The sequence below is a fragment of the Harpegnathos saltator genome, unplaced genomic scaffold, assembly GCF_003227715.2.
Source record: "Harpegnathos saltator strain DR-91 unplaced genomic scaffold, Hsal_v8.6 scaffold135, whole genome shotgun sequence".
In the NCBI taxonomy this organism is placed as follows: Eukaryota; Metazoa; Arthropoda; class Insecta; order Hymenoptera; family Formicidae; genus Harpegnathos; species Harpegnathos saltator.
The window spans coordinates 7,985-30,557 of NW_020229912.1; the positions used below are offsets into that span (position 1 = coordinate 7,985).

The following is a 22,573-nucleotide window of genomic DNA, read 5'->3' on the forward strand; positions in this document are numbered from 1 at the left end:
AAACGCCATGTTGGCCGCTCTCAGCTTCCTCTCTGGTTCTATAATAAAATTGTTGCTGTTGCGCGCATGCGTATCTGATTATTGGGTGTCGAATCAAGTGCGGAATGCATGCTTACAATTCAGTACGCATGCTCCCAACATTCGATATATGCAATGAAATATATATAAAACCCAAGCTTTCGTATACTTGAACTGTCGCCGAAAGTAAAGTTGGAAGTTTGCAGTTTGAGACCGAGCGAGAAGTTATTTCGTCTCAGTTGCTTCTTCACTGTGACTTGTGTGCAGTCTTGAGGGCATTTATTCTCTCCGTAATTTTCTGCGCATGCGTCAATTATGTCACGCGTGTAGCTACTTATCATATTCATACCTAAAATTGAGGGTTTTTGTGGAGCCCGAACCATATCTATTTTAATTTTTTTTTTTTTTCTATATAGGCTGCCTTCCGACATTCATTGCCAACACTGAAAATCTATAGTATACGTGACATAAATGATGTATTTTCAATATTGGCAGTGAATATCGGAACGCAGCAATAATTCTACATTACTACATTGGTTTCGCCTTAAGAACGCCCTATTGTATATCTAAGCACTATCAAAACTTGTGACATAGTTGACGCATGCGCAGGAGGTTGCGGAGGGAATACATGCCTCCAACACTGCTTGTATGTTACAAAGCTTGAAAAATTATAACAGAAATATAAAACACAAACGAAACGACTTCCTATTAGTATCCAATCACAGCTAAGTATTCTCGCAAATGGCGGTTGTACATATATAATCGGATTGGTCAATGCTTACGAATAAACTTTACGTTACGTTTACAGCAATTCACGTGTGAAAGGCCTTCATGCGTATACGATGGATGCGTTCAGGGAGACGCTATTAACACTATCGATGCAAATGCTACTAAAGTCATTCACGGAGCAAATAATGCAATTGCGACAGTAAGTTCCGTGAACAGCTTTAGCGTAACGTTGGCATTGCTGCAGAACAGATTTTTAGAGGGTGTTTGAAATTACTGGCTTCTATTTGAAACGACATTGAAAATGAAAACAAATCGAAAAGATACCATTCTACATAGCACGTAATATTATAGAATTAAATATCATAGTTAGATTGCAATATATCATTAATATTACATATTACGAGTATAATACAATATTACAGAAATATTACTGATATATTATGTTTATATGTAATATTAAAAGATTACTGTAATATTGTATTGCAATATATCTCATCTCAAGTAGTAAGATGACGTCAAGTGACATTTTTGTTATATCTTATGGACGTTAGAAACGTCATTGAAAAGTCATTTAATGTCACTTGCTACTTTAAATGTTATATATCGCATTGGAGTGTGAATAAAATATTTCGGGGATAATACAGGGCATCCCATTTTAAATGAGTCAGACAAAAGTCTCGAAAAATATGAAAGATATTAAGAAACGTTTTAGACAAAAGATGTATGATTTTAAAGAGGACATAAAACTATATCATTTTGTTTACAGATGGCGCCATTTTTTAGATACTCACTGTTCATTACTTTTCTTAAATGAGAACTCCAATTTTTATTATATCATCTTTTTCCAATTAATTTTAACAATTAATTTTAACCAATTAATTTTAACAATTTTTGTCTGAAACATTTTTTTATTTGCCTAATATTTTTTGAGATATTTAAGAAAAACTTGGTAACTTTTTCAATATTTAACTTACGATATCCCGCTATTTGCCGGAAGAAAAGGTTTATTTAGTCTCAAGAATACATATTGTTATAATAGTTTCAGATAAAATGTTTCAGATAAAAGTTCTTCACATTAATTAACAGAAATTAATAGAAAAAGAAGATATAATAAAAAAATTGAGTTTCTTTTTAAGAAAAGTAATAATCAGTGAATATCTCGAAAATGACGCCATCTGTAGACAAAATAATATAGTTATTCTATGTCCCCCTTGAAACCATATAACTTTTGTCTAAAAAATTTTTTTTCTAAAATGTTTAGTTTTCAAGATATAGCAGTTGTAAAATTTTAAAATAAAGGCAGAAGAGACCGAATTAAGAGATATCATAGAAAACTGAATTAATGGTGTCCTAACTTTTATTAACTTATCGACCTTTGAAAATTTCAAAATCATCAAATTAACAAAAGTCAGAGCACTATTGTAACAATATATATATACCATGTACCATTAATATACCATATACCAATATATATACCATATATATACCATATACATATACCATATATACATATACCATATATATATATATACCATATACCATTTATATACCATTAATGGCGTCATGATAGCTATTGTTAGCACTACTATCTAGTTCCGCGAATAGTCTGTAGCGTTAAATAGCACTAATAGCGTCTCCGTGGACGCATTCGATGTGTACGTATAGAGAAATCGACCAATTACATGTCCGATATGAAGAATGTGGAGCCTTTTATGTTAAATGTACAATTGGTCTTTTGCATGTATGCGTTATGTATAGCCATGCAAATCCGTTTGGGCAGACTTTGATGACAGATTTGCAGATTGGCTGTTACTCTAAAGTTTAGTTTTAAAGTTTCTCTCCTACGAGCTGCGCGGTGTGTCCATCCATAAAATTGAGATAACAAAACGAAGACAGGTCGAACGAACAATTTTACTTTTAAATATTATTTAAATATTTTAAATATATAAATATATAAATTTTAATATATAAATATTTAAATATATAAATATTTTAAATATTATTATGCAATGTGGTAAAAAGGTCAGAGAATTTTTCACTTTCAAGCGAAACAGTTACACAGTATAGGTTTGAATATTGCAAAGAAGATTTTTAACTCCAAAATGGATACAGTCGGCGGTCGGAAATTTGTTCAATCGTTTATATAATAATTAATATTGTATATAAATGTGCCAATTCAGACGTGAACCATGTGATAGATTAGCAAGTCCTTTCCTCAGCTTCGACGCGCTCTAGGTACGGTCGATTTTTTGACTGACATTTTTATATAATATTCTCTTCGACAAAAGTAAAGAAACTTTAGATTGGCTTGCAGAGAGAAAGACTTATAACATCATTTGGGAGCAGAGACTTTATTCGCAACTTTTATCTTCCAACTACGCGATGTAAAAATTTCGAAAACTCCGTTCACGTTTTTTTCTTTCCTTTTTTTTTTTTCTTTTAGATATACTCTCTGTTTTCGGTGAAAGAGTGTTTAGCTCTATGCAAATTTTAAAGAACAAGCGAACGATGACGATGTCCGATCGTCCGTGGTATTAAATCTTTGCGCCTTCTGGCATTGCGAAATCCTACAGATATCAGCTGCCCGTAGCGCGATCGTATATGTTTGCTGTCACTGTCGGTGTCTCGACAAAGCGATTGCGAGGAAATATGAGGAAATTATACAATTTCCGGCCGCATTGGTGGGGTTTCAGCCTTTTTTTGTTTCGCATTGACTCATACGTTCGCTGTTAGCAACGTGCACTTGACGTTTGTCCAGTTATCCGCCGGCATATATAAACCCAAAGCAATCTAGTCAGTCGGCAAATAACGGGTCGCGAATGTCGAGTTAAAGTCTCAGGTTTGCGTGATGAAGTCTCTTGATTTTAAAATAGTTCTTCAGTATAAAGAAAAAAGGAAAAAGCACATTACGTCCGCTTAACCGGAGCATTAAAGAATAATTGTGCAAAATCCGTCGTCTGTTATCTTCCTCTCGAAACGTTAACGTGCTTACATCTCGTTAACTATCGCGAGTCGGATATACGCTCTCACAGTGTTTTTCATTGAAAATTAGCTGTAAAACTGCTTAAAACTGGTGGAGTGTATTTTGTATTTCCTCTCGGATCATCTCGTGTACGCTGGAGTAGCGAGAAACAGAGAGAGAGAGAGAGAGAGAGAGAGAGAGAGAGAGAGAGAGAGAGAGGGGGGGGGGCGGGGAGGGGGAGGGGGGAAACGAGAGAAAGGGGTGGTGAAAAGTAGAGGACGAGGGACGAGTGGAAGAGTGAGAGAAAGAGAGAAAAAGAGAGAAGAAAGTCGAAGGATACGCAGATGAGGAGGGGTGCGTGGCGGTGAAGAGTCAGGCGGACGAAGCGGAAAGCCAGCCAGCTAGGCGGCTAGGGGCGAACACTGGAGAAAGATGGCGAAGGAGGAAACGGGCGAGTAAGAAGCACGCCGCTCTGTCGGGCGGGACGAGAAGGAAACGAAGCGGAGCGGAACGATCGGGATTTCAGGGGAGCGAAAGCGGCGCGTTTACGCTCCGCACCTCCGCCTTCTTTCCCGCTGCCATCATCGGCTCTCTTCTAATCCTAATCCTCGCCACCGCGACGCGATGGTGGTGGGTACCGCAACCTCGCCTGCTCCCTCCCGTCATCCTTGTCTCGCCGCCGGTGTAGCAGCCGACCGAGTCCCCCCCACTCCGTGCCTTTTAACTGGTTCTTCCCATACCACCCTCGGCCGATCGATGGTAACTCGTTCGCCCCCCGTCGCATGGCGCTAGCGTCGTCTAAGCGCCGTTCAGTCTGAACTCCGGTTCACTCAGTCTACGAACGTTTGCCACGAGACTTCGACCTCGCCGTATCGCACACGCTATCTCTGTCTCTCTCTCTTTCTATCTATAACCCGTCTGCCTTTTTTCCGCTTTTCTTTTTCCCCCGCTCGGCAGACAGGCACAGTCCAGCGGTGAAGCCGGGAAAGCCGCGCGTATTGCAGCCGCGCAACGGGTACAACGGGACGCTCTCTCTCTCAGCCGTATCTCTCGTGCTTTCGTTACTCCGGCACCATATAGTCAGTCATCGCCGTGCAACCTCTATTCGTCCGCTTCGACCGGCTGCGGATCTACCTGCGGCGCAGCGAGGTGAGTGGGCGACCTATCGCGCGCGTCTTTCTGCTACCGTGCCGTGCGCAACGGCTTTTGCCGTTACTGTTGCAAAACAACACGAAGCTCCTGAAATTCGCGCAACGATCTGCGCCAATTTCAAAAACGCACGCCTCCTCGATATCTCGGATAGCCGCGGATACGCGCGAAGGCGTTTTCGGGCGCCTTCGCCGATGAATTTATGTCGCGAATATCGTCCCCTTCGTGTCCGGACGATTTCTCTCGCTCGCTTGTAATTGGTAACAATTTCAGGAGTTACGGCTATCCGATGAAAATGAGCGCAGATGTCTGCCGAGAACGGCCATATTTAAGAATACATATTTATATATGCGTATGTATGTATGTGCATATAGATATGCGCATAGATATCGCTGAGAGAATTTGTGTGTGTGTGTGCGCGTGTGTGCGTGTGCGCGCGGCGCGCGCGCGCGCGTGTGTGTGTGTGTGTGTGTGTGCGCGCGCGTGTGTGCGTGTGTGTGTGTGTGTTGTGTGTGTGTGTGTGTGTGTGTGTGTGTACGTGCGTGTGTGTGTGTGTGTGTATGTACTTACGGAAATAAGCAGATTCGCTCGGGTTTTGCACGCATTCAAACTCGAAATGTAAGCTCTTTTCAATTTCCACGGTACGATGCTTCAAAATGTTACATTGTAACTGAAACCGTGCCATTTTCGACGGCATTAATTAACGGATTTAAGACCTTAACTCGATAATCTTGCAAACAGATACGAAGGAGGAGCGAAATATGCACGTTAAAATTTGCAAAAGGTCTTTGATATTATTAGAATTATTCCATCTAAGTTACTCTCGATATTGCAAAGCCGTTCGAACCGAGCGGCTAATTATTTCGAATGATAATGAAATATTTCAGCATTTGCGACCGCGGGAGCGACCTGCGAGATATCCGTTCTCGAAACATTTCAATGAGGTAATAACGATGAGGTGTGTATCGGGGTTTATTTTACAAAATAATAATTAACGGTAAATTTAGATTCCGAGTACTTCGAAGAGATGATATTTCCGAAGAATTTGCAATAGTATCATCGATCGACCTCTCTCTCTCTCTCTCTCTCTCTCTCTCTCTCTCTCTCTCTCTCTCTCTCTCTCTCTCTCTCTCTCTCTTTCTCGAATTTAAAATATTTACTTTAATTAAATCGAAAGGTATAGATGTTCGACTTGCTTCACCGCGAAACCCTTTATAGGTTATTCCGAAAGTCCGCGATTAAATCTTCGAACATTCGACATGTACCGGAATTCTTGATCGCGTAGGTTTGCGGTCTCGTGAGGTGCTGTCACCTATTGGCAAGGAGCTCTACCTGAATGATATCCGTTAATATATTTATGCGTAAACCCTACGCGTCGCTGCATCGGTATCATAGCATACATCACCTTCGAAAGCGAGAGCAATCGATAAGAGAGAAAAGAAACGGAAAGAACGCCGAGAGAGGTAGGGAGAAGGAGAGGTACGCAGCAGACAGAGAGAGAGAGAGAGAGAGAGAGAGAGAGAGAGAGAGAGAGAGAGAGAGAGAGAGGGAGATATCTGCGGCTGTGTATCTTGACAGGTTCAACGAAGATGAAACGTGAATTTCTTCGCACCGCTGTCAGGAACTCGCGCGAGATCGGAAGTTCGGTAACTCGGAAACTTTACGACGTTGCGCCACGATGTTCGCGGTAATGCAAATCCCGCCGGGGGTTACATCGCGGACGACTGCCTGCGCTACGAAATACGCTGATCGGGGTCGCAGTTGGCGTAAAAGGGACGCCGTGCCGAGGTGCGCATAAACACGGCGGCTTTGTGCGCCAGCGAGGTACGTGCCGCCAAGTTCCGACGAAAATTCGTCGTCGCGAGCGACGTCTCCTCGCTCTCCTCGGAGAGCGCCGTCCGAGCCACGGGACCGAAACTTGCTTCGCCGCGCGCGCGCGCGAGTAAAATTCGATAAATGGCGAAAAATGTACTTGTGTTTACTCGTGCCGCTTGCGGAAAGATCGAATTTCAACGAAGCGTGTTCTTTCCACTTCCCCCGTTTTTTTTTAATTTCGCATCCGTTTGCTCCGAATGAAAAAAAAAAGAGGAGAGAGACAGAGACAGAGAAAGAGAGAGAAAGAGAGAGAGAGAGAGAGAGAGAGAGAGAGAGAGAGAGAGAGAGAGAGAGAGAGAGAGAGAGAGAGAGAGAGAGAGGAGAAAAAGCAAACGTCGAAACGCCAGATTTATCGAGTGTCAGTTACGAAGCGATTCGCGAAATGCTGCTCGCACCGGGCGTACCGATTAAAAAAAAACAAAAGAGGAAAATAGAAAAAAGGATGACGGGCGGCGAAAAAGGGGGCGGGGAAAAGCGGGATAGGAGGAAGAGGAGGAGGAGGAGGGGGGATGGGATGGGGTAATCGGCGCTGACTTGGCAAAAATCATAGTACTTTACACTTCGCGGCTGGCGGAGCATGAAATGCCGCGAGAGAAACTCGCCTGTATGCATGTATATGCCCGTTCAGTGCATAAAATATGCATGTAGGTATGCATGCTGATGCGTGCACGCGAAGGCAAGTAAATCTCATAGTCTCGAATCACTCGCGGACTGCTAAATTACCACTCCCGGGTTAATCCGGTATGAACTGATTGTGTATACCGGACGCGTCCGGCCGGACGGGGGGGGGGGGGGCGTCGTCTCGCGAAGATGCGTGTGTTCGTATCCGCTTATTTGTTTTACATCTCCATTTCGCGAAAGATGAAACATGCCGCGCAATCCCGCGGCAAAGAGCCGCGAGGATGTCAAAGAGGTGGGGGGGGGGCGCCGTCAGAGGGAAAGCTCGCGATGAAAACTGCGCGGAAAGAGAGCCCTTTGCGTGCTGCCATAAGAATGTGTTTAATTCGTTTTATAACGCGCGGTGCGCGCACAAGCTCGGGTAACTTTGGAGAAAGAGCAGAATTCACGGGGAAATTCGGTTTCGTCGGAACATTTATGCGCTGGAGAATGAAGAACGCGTTTCGGATTTTTCAAAGCGTGACGTGCCGGCGTGGTGTCTCCTTTTTGTAAGCAAGGTGGAAAGAGAGAGAGAGAGAGAGAGAGAGAGCCTTGTCATTTTTCGCGGCATGGAAAAAACGAGACTTCAGATGCGAATTTTCGCAAAGCCCATTGCATTTGCGGCATAAAGCTCGCGCGGCGAGGCCGGTTCTTGCCGCTCGTTTTCTTAAATTGGAAATTTTTCGCGACCGCCTGCTCGCGGCCGATCGACGCGACTCGGCGGATACTAAGCCCTGGTCTACAATAGGTGATTTAAGCTTTAAGCTGTAAGAAATTAACCAACGGCAGTCGATTATTTTCCTCACATTCAACTGTAATCGGTTAATTTCTTATCGCTTAAAGCTTAAATCACCTATTGCAGATCAGAGCTTATGGGCGCCGTGTGACGGAGGACGTCGGAGCTGAAATCTTTGTCGTACATACACCTCCCGCAATGCCCACGAAACTTTTTAATTTCCGCGTGATTTATGCAAGAATTTATATTGCGCGCTACATCGCTACAATAGTAATTTATCTCCAAATGCGCCGTCTTCGTCCCAGATTTTTTTGCGGGGAAGAGAAATGTCTCAGGCGAATCCCTAGAATCGCGCCAGCCCTCCTCAACTGTCATCCTACTGGTCGCTCTCAAGCTATTCCCTCGTTTTTGCACATTAAGAGCTACAACCTGCGAGAAAGAGGGTGTGCGAGAGAGAGAGAGAGAGAGAGAGAGAGAGATGGAGGGAGGGAGGAAGGGAGAGAGGACGAAGGGTGGACCGATAGAGACAGAAGATTATGTCCAAATAATTTATTCGGCTGTGTGATTTATTACAGCCGCCCTCTCTCTCTCTCTCTCTCTCTCTTCCTCTCTTTCTCTCCCTCTCTCTTTCTTTCTCCTTCCCCCTCTGTCTCTCTTTTACATGATTAATCGCAATCAATAAGCGCTTTGGAAAATCACGAGCTGTACCGCGAGAAGCTCATATCGCTTGGATCGTTCAGAAATCGATTTTGCGAGAGGGGGAGGGGGAGAAAAAGAAAGAGCGACCGAAACGAGCGGTAAGCCGTCGTAGCTCCGTGCCATTTTGCAGGATTATATCCTCCGACGTATTTTACGTTGTTTCTTCTTCGTAGACGCACCCTGGTTTACCAGTGAAATTGGACCGAGAATGGTCATGGCGACCCTTCCGCGCTCTCTAGAATACGCGAAAGCCCTCGTAATGTCTCTCGAGGGCCGTCTTCTTCTCCGGCATAATGATTCTGCTAATTGCCACCATGTATGGCACGGCGTAGCCTGCCGTCCGCGGCAAAAATGCCCCGAAAGGCGCTCGAACGTGTGACGCGCGGAGGCGCTCGCATTATTAACGACGCTACTTCTCTCAACGACGTTAAACGTCGTTACTGCGACACGCGAATATTGCTTATAATTAATAACGGCGTCGCACGCGTGCGCAAGCACGGTTCATTAATATTTGACGTCTTTATTGCGAAATCGTGTCTAGCACGAAGCGCAACGGAGGTGCACTCGTCCGTCTGTTCGCTCTCTCGTCGGCGTCATATAAAGGAACTCGTCGAGAGGGAGAAAAAAAGAGGACCGACGGTACTTGGGTAAATCCCACATGTCGCGCTAAATAGGCTATTAACGACAAATGGCTATATCCTTTAGACAGCGCGCTATTTTAATGGAATCGCGTGATGTTAATTAATATTCTACTTTGGCTCTAAAATCTGCTCCTCCGAAGGCGGCTAGGTGGCGCGTAGTTGTCAGCAAATGTATTTAGCGTCTATTAGCGACGCCCTGCAACATCGTATAGCCAACGATACTCGCATCTGCATTAATATTTAATGCGATAAAGAGAAAGAGAGAGAAAGAGAGAGAGAGAGAGAGAGCAAGAGAGAACGAAAGAACGGAGGATCGCGGGTGCATAGAAAACGCAATTATTAACTATAGAGAGAGCGATAATGTTCCGGGTATATTGCAGCAAATTAAATAGCAGCGTGTCCGTAAAACTGACGTACCTCTTCTCGCGCGAACTAGCTCGGCGCGAGCGTCGTCGTTCCGCGCTCCGACTCATCGACTTGCACCCGCCCGGGCGAGATGTAATAACGCGAGCAAGAACGGTCGGGAATGAAATTAACGCGGAGAAGCCTGAAAAAAAAAAAAAACGGATCCGCTACGAGTTGGAGAAACGTGCCGCAAAAGTCGCCCGAGATTCGTCCACGTCCACGTAGCGAAGGAATCACGAGGGAGCGAAGCGATCGATCCGGCAGTTCGACGATGTCGTTCGTTCATCCGCTCGCGTGTCCGGCCTACCTCCGTCTTGTTCCACTTACGCCATGGCGCGTGTATATCTCGCGCGTACGCGTTTTCGCGCGCCGGTTCTTTCAGGGGGATCGAGGAACAACGACGGGAATGTATAACGGTGACGATAGTAAATCACGATCGACTCGGTTCCGCTTGGCACGAAACAGCTTGAAAAAAAAGCAAGCAGGACTCAGAAACGTAGAATTTACTTCAAACGGTACCATCTCTTCTGCGCCACTGCCGTCAAATACGAGAACAGATCAGAAGATTATTTTGGAGATAAAAATCCATACATCGAGACGAGACGCAACCAGCTACTCGCCACCTCTTTTCAAACCTGGGACGCGTTTAAGCCGGAAAAAAAAAAAAAGAACTTTCGCGCTCATTAGACCGAAATTCATCAGTCCTTCCGACTGTTCGCTGCGCGTCTGGCTATGACGTATGCTCCGCAGCTGTTAATCACTCCGCTGACCTGTCATTTCGACAGCTCGACGTATGACACGTCGCGGCATATCGCATCATATTACATTCACAGCGAATGGAAACGATTAGAAGGACTTAGAAGCACGATTAAAGGGACTTTCGTCATTGTGCGCGTTTACGGCTTTACTGAAGCTTAGCGTGCCGCTTCGCGCAGCCTGCGCGACAGCAATGTCGCGCGTGTATATTTACACGACGCATATCGAGAGCGAATGTATATCCCGACAGTAATGTGTATGAATAGACGTTTATTCTCTTTCTCTCTCTCTCTCTCTCTCTCTCTCTCTCTCTCTCTCTCTCTCTTTTTCTCTTCCCATACGATCCGTCCTCCTGAACGTCGAGATCTTTTCTTGCCCGTCCCTTCTCTTCCCCCCCGCGGCTGGCTGACGCTGCTACACCATCCTCGTGGCAACTTTGTTATCTCCGGCTACGTCCGTCAACCCCGTCAAACGTTTCCGCCGCTTTGTGCGACACGTCGAGCGACGGCGCCGCTCCGCTCGACGTCACAGCTCTCGACGGTTCTACGTCGACGACGACGACGACGACGACGGCGGCGGCGGCGGCGGCGGCGGTGGTGACGACGGCGGCGGTGGCGGCGGCGGCGGTGGCGACGTCGTCATCGTCGACGTCGTCGTCGTCCTCGTCCTCGCCGTCGTTTCGACGGCTTATCCGTTTAATTAACGAGACAATGCCGAGCTTGCAGATTGCACGCGCTAGGTATTCGCTAAGCACCAAACGCGAACAATGTCGTTATTGTACCCCGTCCCCCTCCTTCCACTCTGCTCTAGCCTCGTCGAGTCGCGACGCGATGTGACGCGACGCGACGCGACGTGCCGCAATCCGATGCACCGCCGGCATACGGGCGGTTTTGCAAAAGTTTAACGGACATTCGCATCGGCGTCGCATTCCTTGCACGGGATTGTTTACCTCGGCGCGAGCGTGATTTCCAGCCTCATTCGTCTCACGTAGGAAAATCAACGGGAGAATTTATCGTGGAGAGTAGGTGGGTGTACTATACTTTAGAACGGAGGAAAGCGCGCGCTAGGGCGAGATATATTTCCAAAGTTCCGGGCGCTGGGTGGAACGCGGAGGCGAGAGGGCAGGTGAAGAAGGCGGAGAAACCGAAATCGCTTGAAACATCTCGTGTATATTTTGCGGAATGACCTTTACACAATGTAATCCAATTTTGAAGAGGCGACTCTCTCGAAAAAAAGAAGAGAGAGAGAGAGAGAGAGAGAGAGAGAGAATAGGAGAAGGAGAGGGAGAGGGAGAGAGAGAGGGAAGGAAAAGGAGAGGGAAAAAAGAACTTAAGAATCGTCGCTTTAAACGAAATTACTCGCTTTTGAAGCGCTCGGGGATGGTTGGTCGGGCGGGCGGACGGGCGAATACGAAAGGGTGGATGCCGTGCATTTTCTACGCGGCGCAATAAGAGAACCAGGCCGCCGCCGCCGCCGCCGCGGCTGCATTCCCGCACAGCCCCGCGTCTCGCGAGCGCCGCGCCGCGCCGGCGAAAGAGAACATTCGTAAAAACACGGTCTCGTCCCCGGATTTCGCGAATGCTTTCGCGGGGCGCTACGGGCTTGTCGCCGTGCGCGACATTGATGTATCGCGACAGTCGTCGCTTCTCATGTTGCGTGCGTCGTCGTCGCTCCTCCCGGGGAAATTTCGGAAAGTGATGGGGCACGCTGCGTATATTAAGCGAATTTTTATTTTCAACGCAATAACTTTCTCTCTCTCTCTCTCTCTCTCTCTCTCTCTCTCTCGGCGGAGGAGGAGGGCGTGGCAAGACGAGGCAGGGAGAGCAGAGAGGTGGCGAAGTGATGCGAGCAGCGTGGCGGAGGATGGGCGATGTATGAAGTAGTCAGCTACAAAAGAGCGCGCTCGCGCGCGCGGGAAGACGAAATTGCGCGCTCGTCGTATTTTTATCCGGATCGCAGCGCGCTCTTACAAAAAATGAAAGAAAAAAAAAGAAAGAAAAAGCGAGAAGAAGAGAGGGGAAGAGAGAGAGAGAGAGAGAGAGAGAGAGAGAGAGACAGAGAGAGAGGGAACGATTTTTCTGGGTTTCCTCGATATGAACAACAGTAACTGTCCGCTTCTACGGCGTAAAACCGCTCATATTACTGTGTGCTCACGGCTCGTTTTTATCATTCAACCGGCGCGTTTCTGGCCTTCCGCCGCCACCGCCATATCTGTCGAATAAAATCCCCTAAACTGGCTCGCCGTCAAATTCACCGAAAACTCTCACGTATCGGCCGCATTTGCCGCTCTTACGTTCCTCTCGCTCGCTCTCCCACACCCTCTCTCTCTCTCTCTCTCTCTCTCTCTCTCTCTATTTCGTGTCGATACGTGAGATGAGGATAACCCGAAATTACATATGACCCCTCTACTTTAAGAAGCCGGTGCGCTCGAAATTGCGTTCTCGCGGATATTAAGAAACTACCACGGGGCACGGAGCAATCACGTAAAAGGTCGCCACCGCGGCTTCCGAGCATAGATTTTCCTCGCGCTGTTCTCTCGTCCTTTCCGGCCGTCGCTTAGCCATCTATGAAATCTGACGTAACAGGGAAAGTTCGATGGGTTTTAAGTCAACGGCGAAAATACGTGAAGTTTACGACCGCCGAGCGCCGGATGGGAAGGACGCATTAACGATAGTAGCGCCGATAATAGCGAAGTCTTTCCGACATCCGTCCTGTTCTCTCTCTCTCTCTCTCTCTCTCTCTCTCTCTCTCTCTCTCTCTTTCTCTCTCCCTCTCTCTCTCTCTCTCCTGCGGGAAGGACCCAGCATCCCCATTTAAAATGCCTGAAGCATGTTTCGCCGGGAGAGTCCCTGTTGGAAATACTTGACGCTACGCGGGGGGTCCCTCGCGTCAGAAGTTGTAAGACTCGTAAGTCTCGCCGACGGCGGGGTCCACGGAGACTCGATCGAATTTCCGATATCGCCGCGGCGAGCGTCGACCAAGTATTCCGCGCACAATTAATTTCGCGACGACAGACGCAAATATAAATCCGCGCGAGCGCACAGCCCGGCGCCGCCTATTTTCACACGCGGCGCGAGCTCGACGAGCTGTGGTCTGGAATGTACTTGTAGTTTATTCCATCTCGACAACAACAACGTGCATTTTTGTGACGTTAGGTAAATGTCAGGTTATCGACGAACATGCATGTGCGTGGTCTATTTATTCTCAGGGGAGTGGAGCTCAGCGAAGACAGGAGAGAGAGATAAAGCGACAGAAAGGAAGAGGAGCAGAGAGAGAGAGAGAGAGAGAGAGAGAGAGGCAGAGACAAAGAAAGAGAAAGAGAAGGAGAGAGAAAACTGAAGAAAAACGGTGATCGCGCGGCATCCGCATCGAACACTGGAAGTCTCTTAAGAGACTTTCAATATTTCAGAAAGTTTTTCCGGGTAGGACCCGCGCGGTCTGCTGACTTCACGCGTCGACAAATGCTTAGCCTTACTTAGCCGCTCTTATCCCCGGCCGACGTTTTATCGACGACCGTCCCAAACTTCGCCTTCCAACCTAACCCGCTCTCTCTCTCTCTCTCTTCTTTGCGTCTCTTTCTCTTTCTCGCTCGTCTTTCCACAGTTTCAACGGGGAAGCAGCCTCGTCGCTTTAGGAAACAATAATAAATAAAATCCGACATTCGAGAGTCTCTCTCACGCTTTTAAAGCTCAAGCGAGCGGGAGGCCGAATTGGAAGCGTCGCGTCGAAAGTTGATTGAGGTATTCTCCGCGCGACATTCCGAGTCTCGTTTAAAATGGGACACGTCGCGGTGTCCAGAGTGATACACGCGCGCGCCCGCGCGCATCCGGGAGGGGGATTTTATCGAAGTAAACTTTTACGGTACATTTTGACTTTCCGGTGACTTAAGTCCTTATCAAGTTTAGGGGCTCCGACAGACGGTTTTACAACCCCGTGTCATAAACTGTTGAGGAATATGGGTCATAAGTGTGTGTGTGTGTGTGTGTGTGTATGTGTGTACGTCTGTGTCCGTGTCCGTGGAAGTGGGACGCATGTATATGACTTTCGTCCCCTCCCTCCTCTGGTCTTCCCCTTTCTCGCCAGCCGCATTTGCCATCCGGCAGTCAAGGCATCTGCTCGCTCGATGGCCGTATTTCACTTGTACGACGCTTTCATGACCACCTGCCCATAGAAACAGATAAAAAATCTGATATTGTCCAGCGCATGTCGAGTAAACGCTTCTTTATCCCGGTGCTCTATCAACAAATGGTGTATCAAGGCGGTCGACGCTTGTCTTATCACACACTCCCTCTCTCTCTCTCTCTCTCTCTCCCCCCCTCTTTCTTCCTCTCCTTCTCTCTTTCTCTTTCTTCCCTTCTTCTCTCGTTCGAGAACTAAGGCGAGTATCTCTGTCCGCTCGGTGTCGCAGTTCCGCGCGGCGGCCGCTATCTCGTCGCATCGTAAGTCGTATTTCATTTTAATGGGCGAGGCCTCCCGGACTTCCGGGTTGCGTAAGTTCTCGCGGTTGTATGTAAAAATCAGTCGCCTCTCGCATGCGGAACTGGCCGATTCGGCCGATTTGTAAAACCCACCGACGCGTTCCAGCCCCTCGGGCTGACTTTGTCCCGAATATAACCGGGGGAGTTTTATCAGCTGACTCGCGCCGCCCTCGGCTGCAACACCGCGTACATTTCACTTTAATGGTCGCGGACCGTGAGATTTCTCGCTGGCTCGTTCCCTCATTGCATTCTCGAGTGTACACCTGTCGGTTAATGCGTTCCTCGTTGATGGAAATTTTAACATTTTAACGCTCGACCGGCTTCTCGTCTCTGTGTCCTTTGTGTTTCCACATTCTTCTTTTTTGTTTCCTTTGTTCCCACCGAACGACAAGGTGCAGCCGTTGATACTCGCGCAGTGTTCTTGTAACATGGCGGCCGGAAGCTCCTCGGGACGTCCGAGCGATCGCCGCGTTTGTTCACGGTTGTCTTCCCTGAGATTTGTCATCGCGGGAGAAAACGAGATGGCCTCCTACGAGCCTCCCTCTCGGTATGTACGATAGAAATCTAGCTCGGTGTAATCAAAATAGCCATGGGGCAAGTTTCAGTAAGCTGATCAAACTGCAGTGAGTTTCTATTCGTGCCGTTGGGTATCCTTCCTTTAATCTGACTCCGATAACTTGTTAGCGCCGTTAACTGCTTCGTAAAATTGGCGTCGTGAAGTACTCGAGAGGGAATATTGAAAGCAACAAGGAGCCGATCTCTCTCTCTCTCTCTCTCTCTCTCTCTCTCTCTCCGCCTACGGGAAGAAACGAGAGCTTATTTATCAGCGTGTAACCGTACAGCGCGCGCCTGCAGTTGGAGTAAGATTTCGTCCGCTAACTTTTACGATACCGTTACACCGTTACACGTAACAACGTAACAAATATGGCGCGTTGCGCGCTTCTTGCGCATCGATTTCACGTAAATTTCCGGCGCTCGCTTATTACTTACGTGCAAAAAACGACCCTCTCTCTCTCTCTCTCTCTATATATATATATATATATGTATCTCTCTCTCTATCTCCCCGCCTCTCTCCATCTCGCTGTCGCTAATGAAAACTAAATAACGAGGCTCGGTCTTAAACGCTCGCAGGGAAAAATGTGTTAGCCGGCCCGACCGCGTTCCACGAGGAAACACAAGCAGGCGTCGTCGTCGTCGTGGTACTGCGAAGACCTCGCGGGTCTGGTATTCTCTTCATATACATACATATCTCGAGCGACTCTTTTCCTCCTCCTCCTCCTCCTCCTCCTCCTCTTCCTCCTCGTGCTCTTCTTTTTTTCATCTCTCGAGTCCGCCAAGTAAATTCCGAGGGAAGACTCATTTTCAACTTGGCGAAAGCGCGCGTGTGGCGCGCACCAACCGCCGTGGACGAAGATTACCCAAGTTTCGAGGGGACTTAGCAAGTTCTGCATACGCGGCCACGTATATCACATGACTGCATGCGCGCTCCACCTTCAATAAGTGAAATATTCAAGCGGCGTCTAAAGCAAGTTCTAGGGGCATGTAAAAAGATAGCCTCTGGTGAGCGAAGCGGCGAATAACCGCGGTGAGAGTACACAGGACGACGACGTTCTCCTCCCGGCGAGGATCAAGACGTACAAGACGCGCGGACATTGGAAGAGCTTTAAAAAATAAAAGAAGTTAAGAAGGAAAGTAGGCAGAAAGCAGACGGAAGAGGAAGGAGAGTAGCTGGAGATGGAGGAGGAGGAGGAGGAGGAGGAGGAGGAGGAAGAGAGGTTCCAGCGCACGGCGAAGGATTCTTTCAATTAGTTTCTCGAGTGGAGATCCAAGTTAACCAAGTTTCCGTCCGAATGTTCCGAGTAATGATTACTCCGTTATACCATCCGGCTAGGAGAACGCCGACTTCGTCCATTATGCAGCAAGTTAAACACATCCATATTGATAAGCCGCGATCGCCCCTGACTTTCCAGCGGCGGCCATTTCGAAATCGCTCGATAAATCGGGTCCGTTTGTGCTGGAGCCGCGAATTATCGATTCTGCCGAGAGAAAGAGAGAGAGAGAAAGAGAGAGAGAGAGAGAGGAAGGGAGGAAGAGAGACGAACCGCTTGTTTCACAAGCATGGAATCCTCGAGCCATTGCGGACACGATTGTTCTCTAAGCTCTATTTCTGCGCGACGGAAATTACATTACGGAGCGGGAGGAAAATTTTTACCGCGCCTGGCGAAAAAAAGCGCGACGTTTTCAACGCGATCAATAATGCACACACACACACACAAACACACGTGCGCGCGCGCGGATACACACACCAAGAGTCACATCAAAATCAAAGCAGCGAGTCTTGTTGACAGGCAAATATTTGTCAAGCGATTGACCTCTTATCGTCGACCTCTGTACGTTGTAATTTGCCATCCAATCTGAATCTTACCGTTAATTGAGGCACAGTCCGGCTAATTAATAGTCGAGAGCTTGTCATCAGTCAGCTGGCGAGGTTTCTCATCGCTCTTTACAGAGTGCCGCGTAGCGTGGGAATTGAGAGGTGACGATACACATCGCGCGCGCGGCTATTATTGATTTTTCTTCTCGCGAAAGATAAGCCGAGAGAGACGAAAGAATACGCAATCGAATATCCTTGCTCGCGGCCTTCGTCCTCTATTTTTCTTTATCGCCTTTGAGTCCACCGACTTTTCGACACAGTCCCTACGGTCTCTTCGTTTTCTCCTCTTTCCTTGTGTATATCCTCGCCTCTCGCCTTCTCTTTCTCTCTCACACGCGGAATATCTTGGCGCAAAAGAGGAATGTTATTGCAACGTTAACCGTTCAAAAGACGCGAGCTGCTATATCCGATTACAAAAGCATTTCAATGCTCGCTCTCATTAAGTCAAGATAGGCACTCCCGCACACAGCGCCCTTTGTCCTCGCGAGGAAGGTATTAAGGTCACTCCGCGCTCTGCGCCACGGATCGGTATCGTGTTAATGCGTGAGATTTACGAAAACTAAAATAATGTGTGAACGTCATCAGGTGCGCGCCGGGGACCGGCCGAGGGTGCGAATTTTAATACGTCATCGTAATCGGAATAGCGACACGGGGGGAGCTGCGGTTAACGCGTCGATTGTCGTGTGACCGGCACTGCGCCGCGTCTCATTAAAAGTTATACGTACAATAACAAATATAAGTATATATAAGTAATAATCGGTGCGAAAAAAAAGATACATATACGTCGATATGAACGATAGAAAAAAAAATATATACGACGATAATAGGTCCAATTAGAAGAAAATTGCGTCTAGAAATTAGTCGTCTTTTCAACAGCTAAATTGCCGTGTAAAAGGACACGGGCGGTGGGCCAGCCGACGCAAAAATGGTGGAAAATATATTAACGCGTCTCGAATTGCATGCATTTGCCGTGCTCGCGGGTAACTCAATCGTCAGCTGAGCTTTTGTGCAATCAAACGAAATCAATGCGGCAGCCAACGTGTTAATTGAAGTCAACGGCGATATTCGGACAGTCTCCGATCCCGGATCACGAAGGATGGATATCACGAGGCGACTCTAACTTTCCGTTAGCGATCCCTCTCGCACCCCTCCCCCTCACGATCCAGGCGAGCCACTCTCCTGATCTAAGATTTCCGCTTCCGCCCGCCACATTTCCGGTGCGGGACGCGTCAGATATTCGATTAACCGTCGCCGGATATTCGACGCTTCCACGTGAAGGCGCCCGAATCGATCGATTCGGTCCTCATTAGCGTGCTCGCTAAAGCTCATGAGCAACTTGCTCGCGCGTGGCACTTTTTTCTAGTCTTACTAGCGAGCTGCGTTTCATCTCGGCCGTCTCGGGCGAAGAGATATCTGCCCCGACGGCAGCGAGTCGCGTTTAAAAGCGCGTCCACTGCCGAGATATCGACCACACCGCGCTATTTAAAGTGTCGCCGTTGAAGATGCAACATATCGGAAATATGTAACACGACTCGACAGAGTGTAACGACAACAAGAGCCCCGCGTGCGCGCGGACTCGCGCGCGCGAGAGAAAGACTGCGACGGGTCGCGCCGTATAAGAGCGAATAGAGCGTGCTTATAATTCAACGTTTAATCACGCCGGCGAAACACGTAAGGAATATTATTGAGATGCCTTAATGGAATTCTCGAGGTGGCGCGAAACGTTGGAATACCATTAGCAAGTCCCCGGGAAAATTCTTGCCGCGTCTCGCCGACGGTAGTTTCGCGCGGATGAAAGGCAAAACTCTTGCGCCGCCATTACGGGGTCAAGTGCAGCGGGGAGGAAGTTCTCCGTCTGACTTGTGTAAAACTGCAGTTGAAATTTGTGTATAAAATATCGCGTCGTGTTTAATCCGCGCCTCGTTTCCTCGCCTCTCGGTATACGGACCTCGCCAGACCCGGCTGTTTTTCGACCTCTCTGCGATCCCGTTTTGCGCAGCGCGTGCACTCGCGCTCGCACTTGCGCGCGCGTGCGCGCGCATGAAAGCCCAGCGAGTCGTAAATGGTCGCCTTTGTCTTGGCCGAAAAGACGGCTCGGCTAATTCGTAATAAAAGCTTCTCATATTTTGCTTAATTAAGCGAGCTCGCGCCGACACGCGTACGCATAAAGCGCCGTCGGGAGTGCATACGCGATGCTTTTAATATTTCCTGCTTTTTACATCAACGAGCTCCGTCAGTCCGGAAGCTCTCGCACGCTGATGCGACTGCACTCCGCGGCGATGAAGCCGCCATGCGCGTTCCCGCAGTTGCTCTTTGGATTTCGTTAAACTTGCACGGCGGCCATAGCGATCTCGAGTACTTCGCTCTCGCCAAATTGGGATCAGGGATCATTGTGTCGTCACTCACACGATGTGGTGCGATTAACTGCGACCTTAGCGACTTCAATTAAACCGAATTAATCGTTTGGTCGCGACGAGTCGCTGACGAGTCGAGTCGACAAGTACTTCGATGTGCCGGAGTCGCGGATATGTTAACACGTAATTAAAAATTGGCGGCGATTGAGAGCACTCTCATGGGCGCGATGAGAAATACGCGAGCGATTGGGAAATTGAATAAGGTGGCACGATTCGGAGGAAAAGAACTTTCGAGAAACGCGTCGATCGCGCTCGCCATAAATTGTAAAGAGCTCTCGAGTCTTATAATTTAAAGCTTTAATGAAAATCCACCGACATTTCTATCTCTCGCTAAAGGGCATCGGCTTTGGCGCGATGGAATGTCAAACGAGTCGTATATATTAATGAAGATAAAAAATACACTTGCCCTGGGAGATTCATTCTAAAGTCATGCATACCAAGTATCCGATATTTTTAGCCTGAGATCCATCCATCGCGTGCTGCGAGGTGCAGCGTGCACGACTGAATAGAAGCCCAATCGCTCTCACGACTCTCGACTGCTCTAAATCGGCGACAAAGGAGCGGCAGAAACGAGTACGGGGAAGCGTGCCAAACAAATTGCTTTTTATTTCACGTCGCTACGTCGACTCATTAGCGAGTTACAACTGTGTAAAGCCGCAGAGCGCCGATGTCAACTTTCAGCTCGGTGTTCGCGCCGCGCCGGTGCGAGCGATGGTACTTGCTCTCGCATCGGCGCTCTGGTTTGTTTACACGCTGTGTCCTTGTCACTCCGAGTGAGGCGAATGCCCGGCGAATGGTGGGGCGACCACGTGGCCGCCGACCTTGGAGTGGGGGAAGGCCGCGCTCGCTCGGCTCGCTCTGCGTGCCGTCGCGCACGGCACGAGATGTGTCTTCCATAAAAGGCGCTGTGGAACGCGGCTATTGTTCAGCGTTCACTTGTCACGCCGCTTCGCACGCGACCTACCTCACGCGCGCGGTAGGTAGGATGATCGAGGGCGCGGATCGATGCCGACGTCGATATTTCCACTTCTAGACGTCGTAGCGACTTGGAACAAAAAGTGTTGGAAAGGGTAAATCACACATTGCGCTTTTGATGTGCGTGAAGTCGTTCCTCCGTGGGGTGAAAATTGAGAATTGAGTAGCGCGTAACCGTGTAAATGCGAAAGATAGTGATTTTCGTGTTCGCTTAAAAGTGGATATTAATCAGTGTTGAAAATCCGTATTGTGTCGCTGTGCTGTTGTGTTGTTGACAGTTGTGTTGAAAGTCATCGAGAAGGAAAAGCTTAGGTTGAATTCGTGAACGATAAAACGTTGGTTTCGCTTGAATTCGGACACTCTGTGCATAATTTTTGAGGAGCTCTACGGCGAGTCACAAGGCGATTCACGAGGAAAAATCTCTCCGTCGCTGTAAGTGCATATATTTTCAACGCGTTATATACACAGATTTGATTTCCCGCTGTTGATACTTCTTGCGGTAAATAAGGTTTCCAGCGGGCACAGGACTCGGTGAGAGGACAAATTAAGGTCAGAGGTTAACTGGTAAATGGAGTCGCTAATTCCCTTACCGCTCTTTTCGGGCTAACAGCTTTAGGTCGCGCGGTTTAAGGCACTATTCCAATGGTTCACGTGAACGAAGCAATCACGGGTATCTTAATCCCTTCCGTGGCAGAGCAAAATTCAGTAAAATGCACTGAAACCGCCCCAAAAAAATGAGGGAGCGGATTTTTTCAATAATTTGTATACCTCAGTTTTTTTGGTCGCTGAAGCCGAATTTGAGGTGAAAATATAGAAATTCACTAAATGTTTAACCGTGCCACTTACGGCACGGCTTTGGCTGGACGCACCGGTGCGTCCGTGCCACGGAAGGGGTTAATTTCTCAGGAGGAGTCGGGCATAAAGCGAATTACGAATACGTGCGCGTAAACGCTCATGTACATACGTAGTTTACAGCGGCTAGAAGGTTTCGTCGCCGGGGACGTGTACGCGATGAAATATCGATTTACGAATCGGCGAATAGTGTAAGTGACAGTTGTCGCGAACACAGCTGGCTAAATTTAACGACATTTCGCTTATGCCGCTACACGCTGTCGCACCCTGTCGCGCTCCCTGACTCGACAAGGACGCCGGTATCAGCAGTTAACGTACATTTCTATGGGTCCTTGTAATCTGTGCCTCGCGATCCCGGTTTTGTACGTACGTGTGGACGTACGTGCGTATGTGTGTGCGTGTGCACGCGAGCGTACGCATACATGAATAAATTGGCAAACGCTATCTGGAGAATTGTACATCGCCGTACGCAAGGAAGCGATACTCGCCCTAACCGTTCTAACCGACTTCCGTCACGCGAAATTACTTACCGCGCAAATACTCATCAGGATTCTCCCGACGCGACGGTTGCTTTAGGGCCCCGTGTAATTCTCTTAAGAACTCTCGACGCGGCTGATGGATGATTTGGCGGTTTTTTTTTTTTTTTCTTTTCAGCCTACCTTCATCCGTCAGATCAGTAAGCCTACTCCTCCGCCTCCTCCACCTTCCATCTTCTTTATCCTCTTTTCGCTTTCCGTTGGCCGTCATTCTCGCTTGTTCTTTTCCTTTTCTTCGTTTCTCGACAAAGGAAATG

The 22,573-nt window shown here is 48.0% G+C and overlaps 1 protein-coding gene across 1 annotated transcript in view; it reads left to right on the forward strand.

Moving 5' to 3' along the window:
• The first annotated feature begins 4,511 nt into the window (after window positions 1-4,511).
• Window positions 4,512-22,573, forward strand: part of cpx (synaptic transmission protein complexin) — a 124,335-nt gene continuing 106,273 nt past the window's right edge. Inside the window, exon 1 of the mRNA XM_011156771.3 lies at window positions 4,512-4,858. The gene's annotated coding sequence lies outside the window, so the exon portion shown is untranslated. The remainder of the gene's footprint in view (window positions 4,859-22,573) is intronic.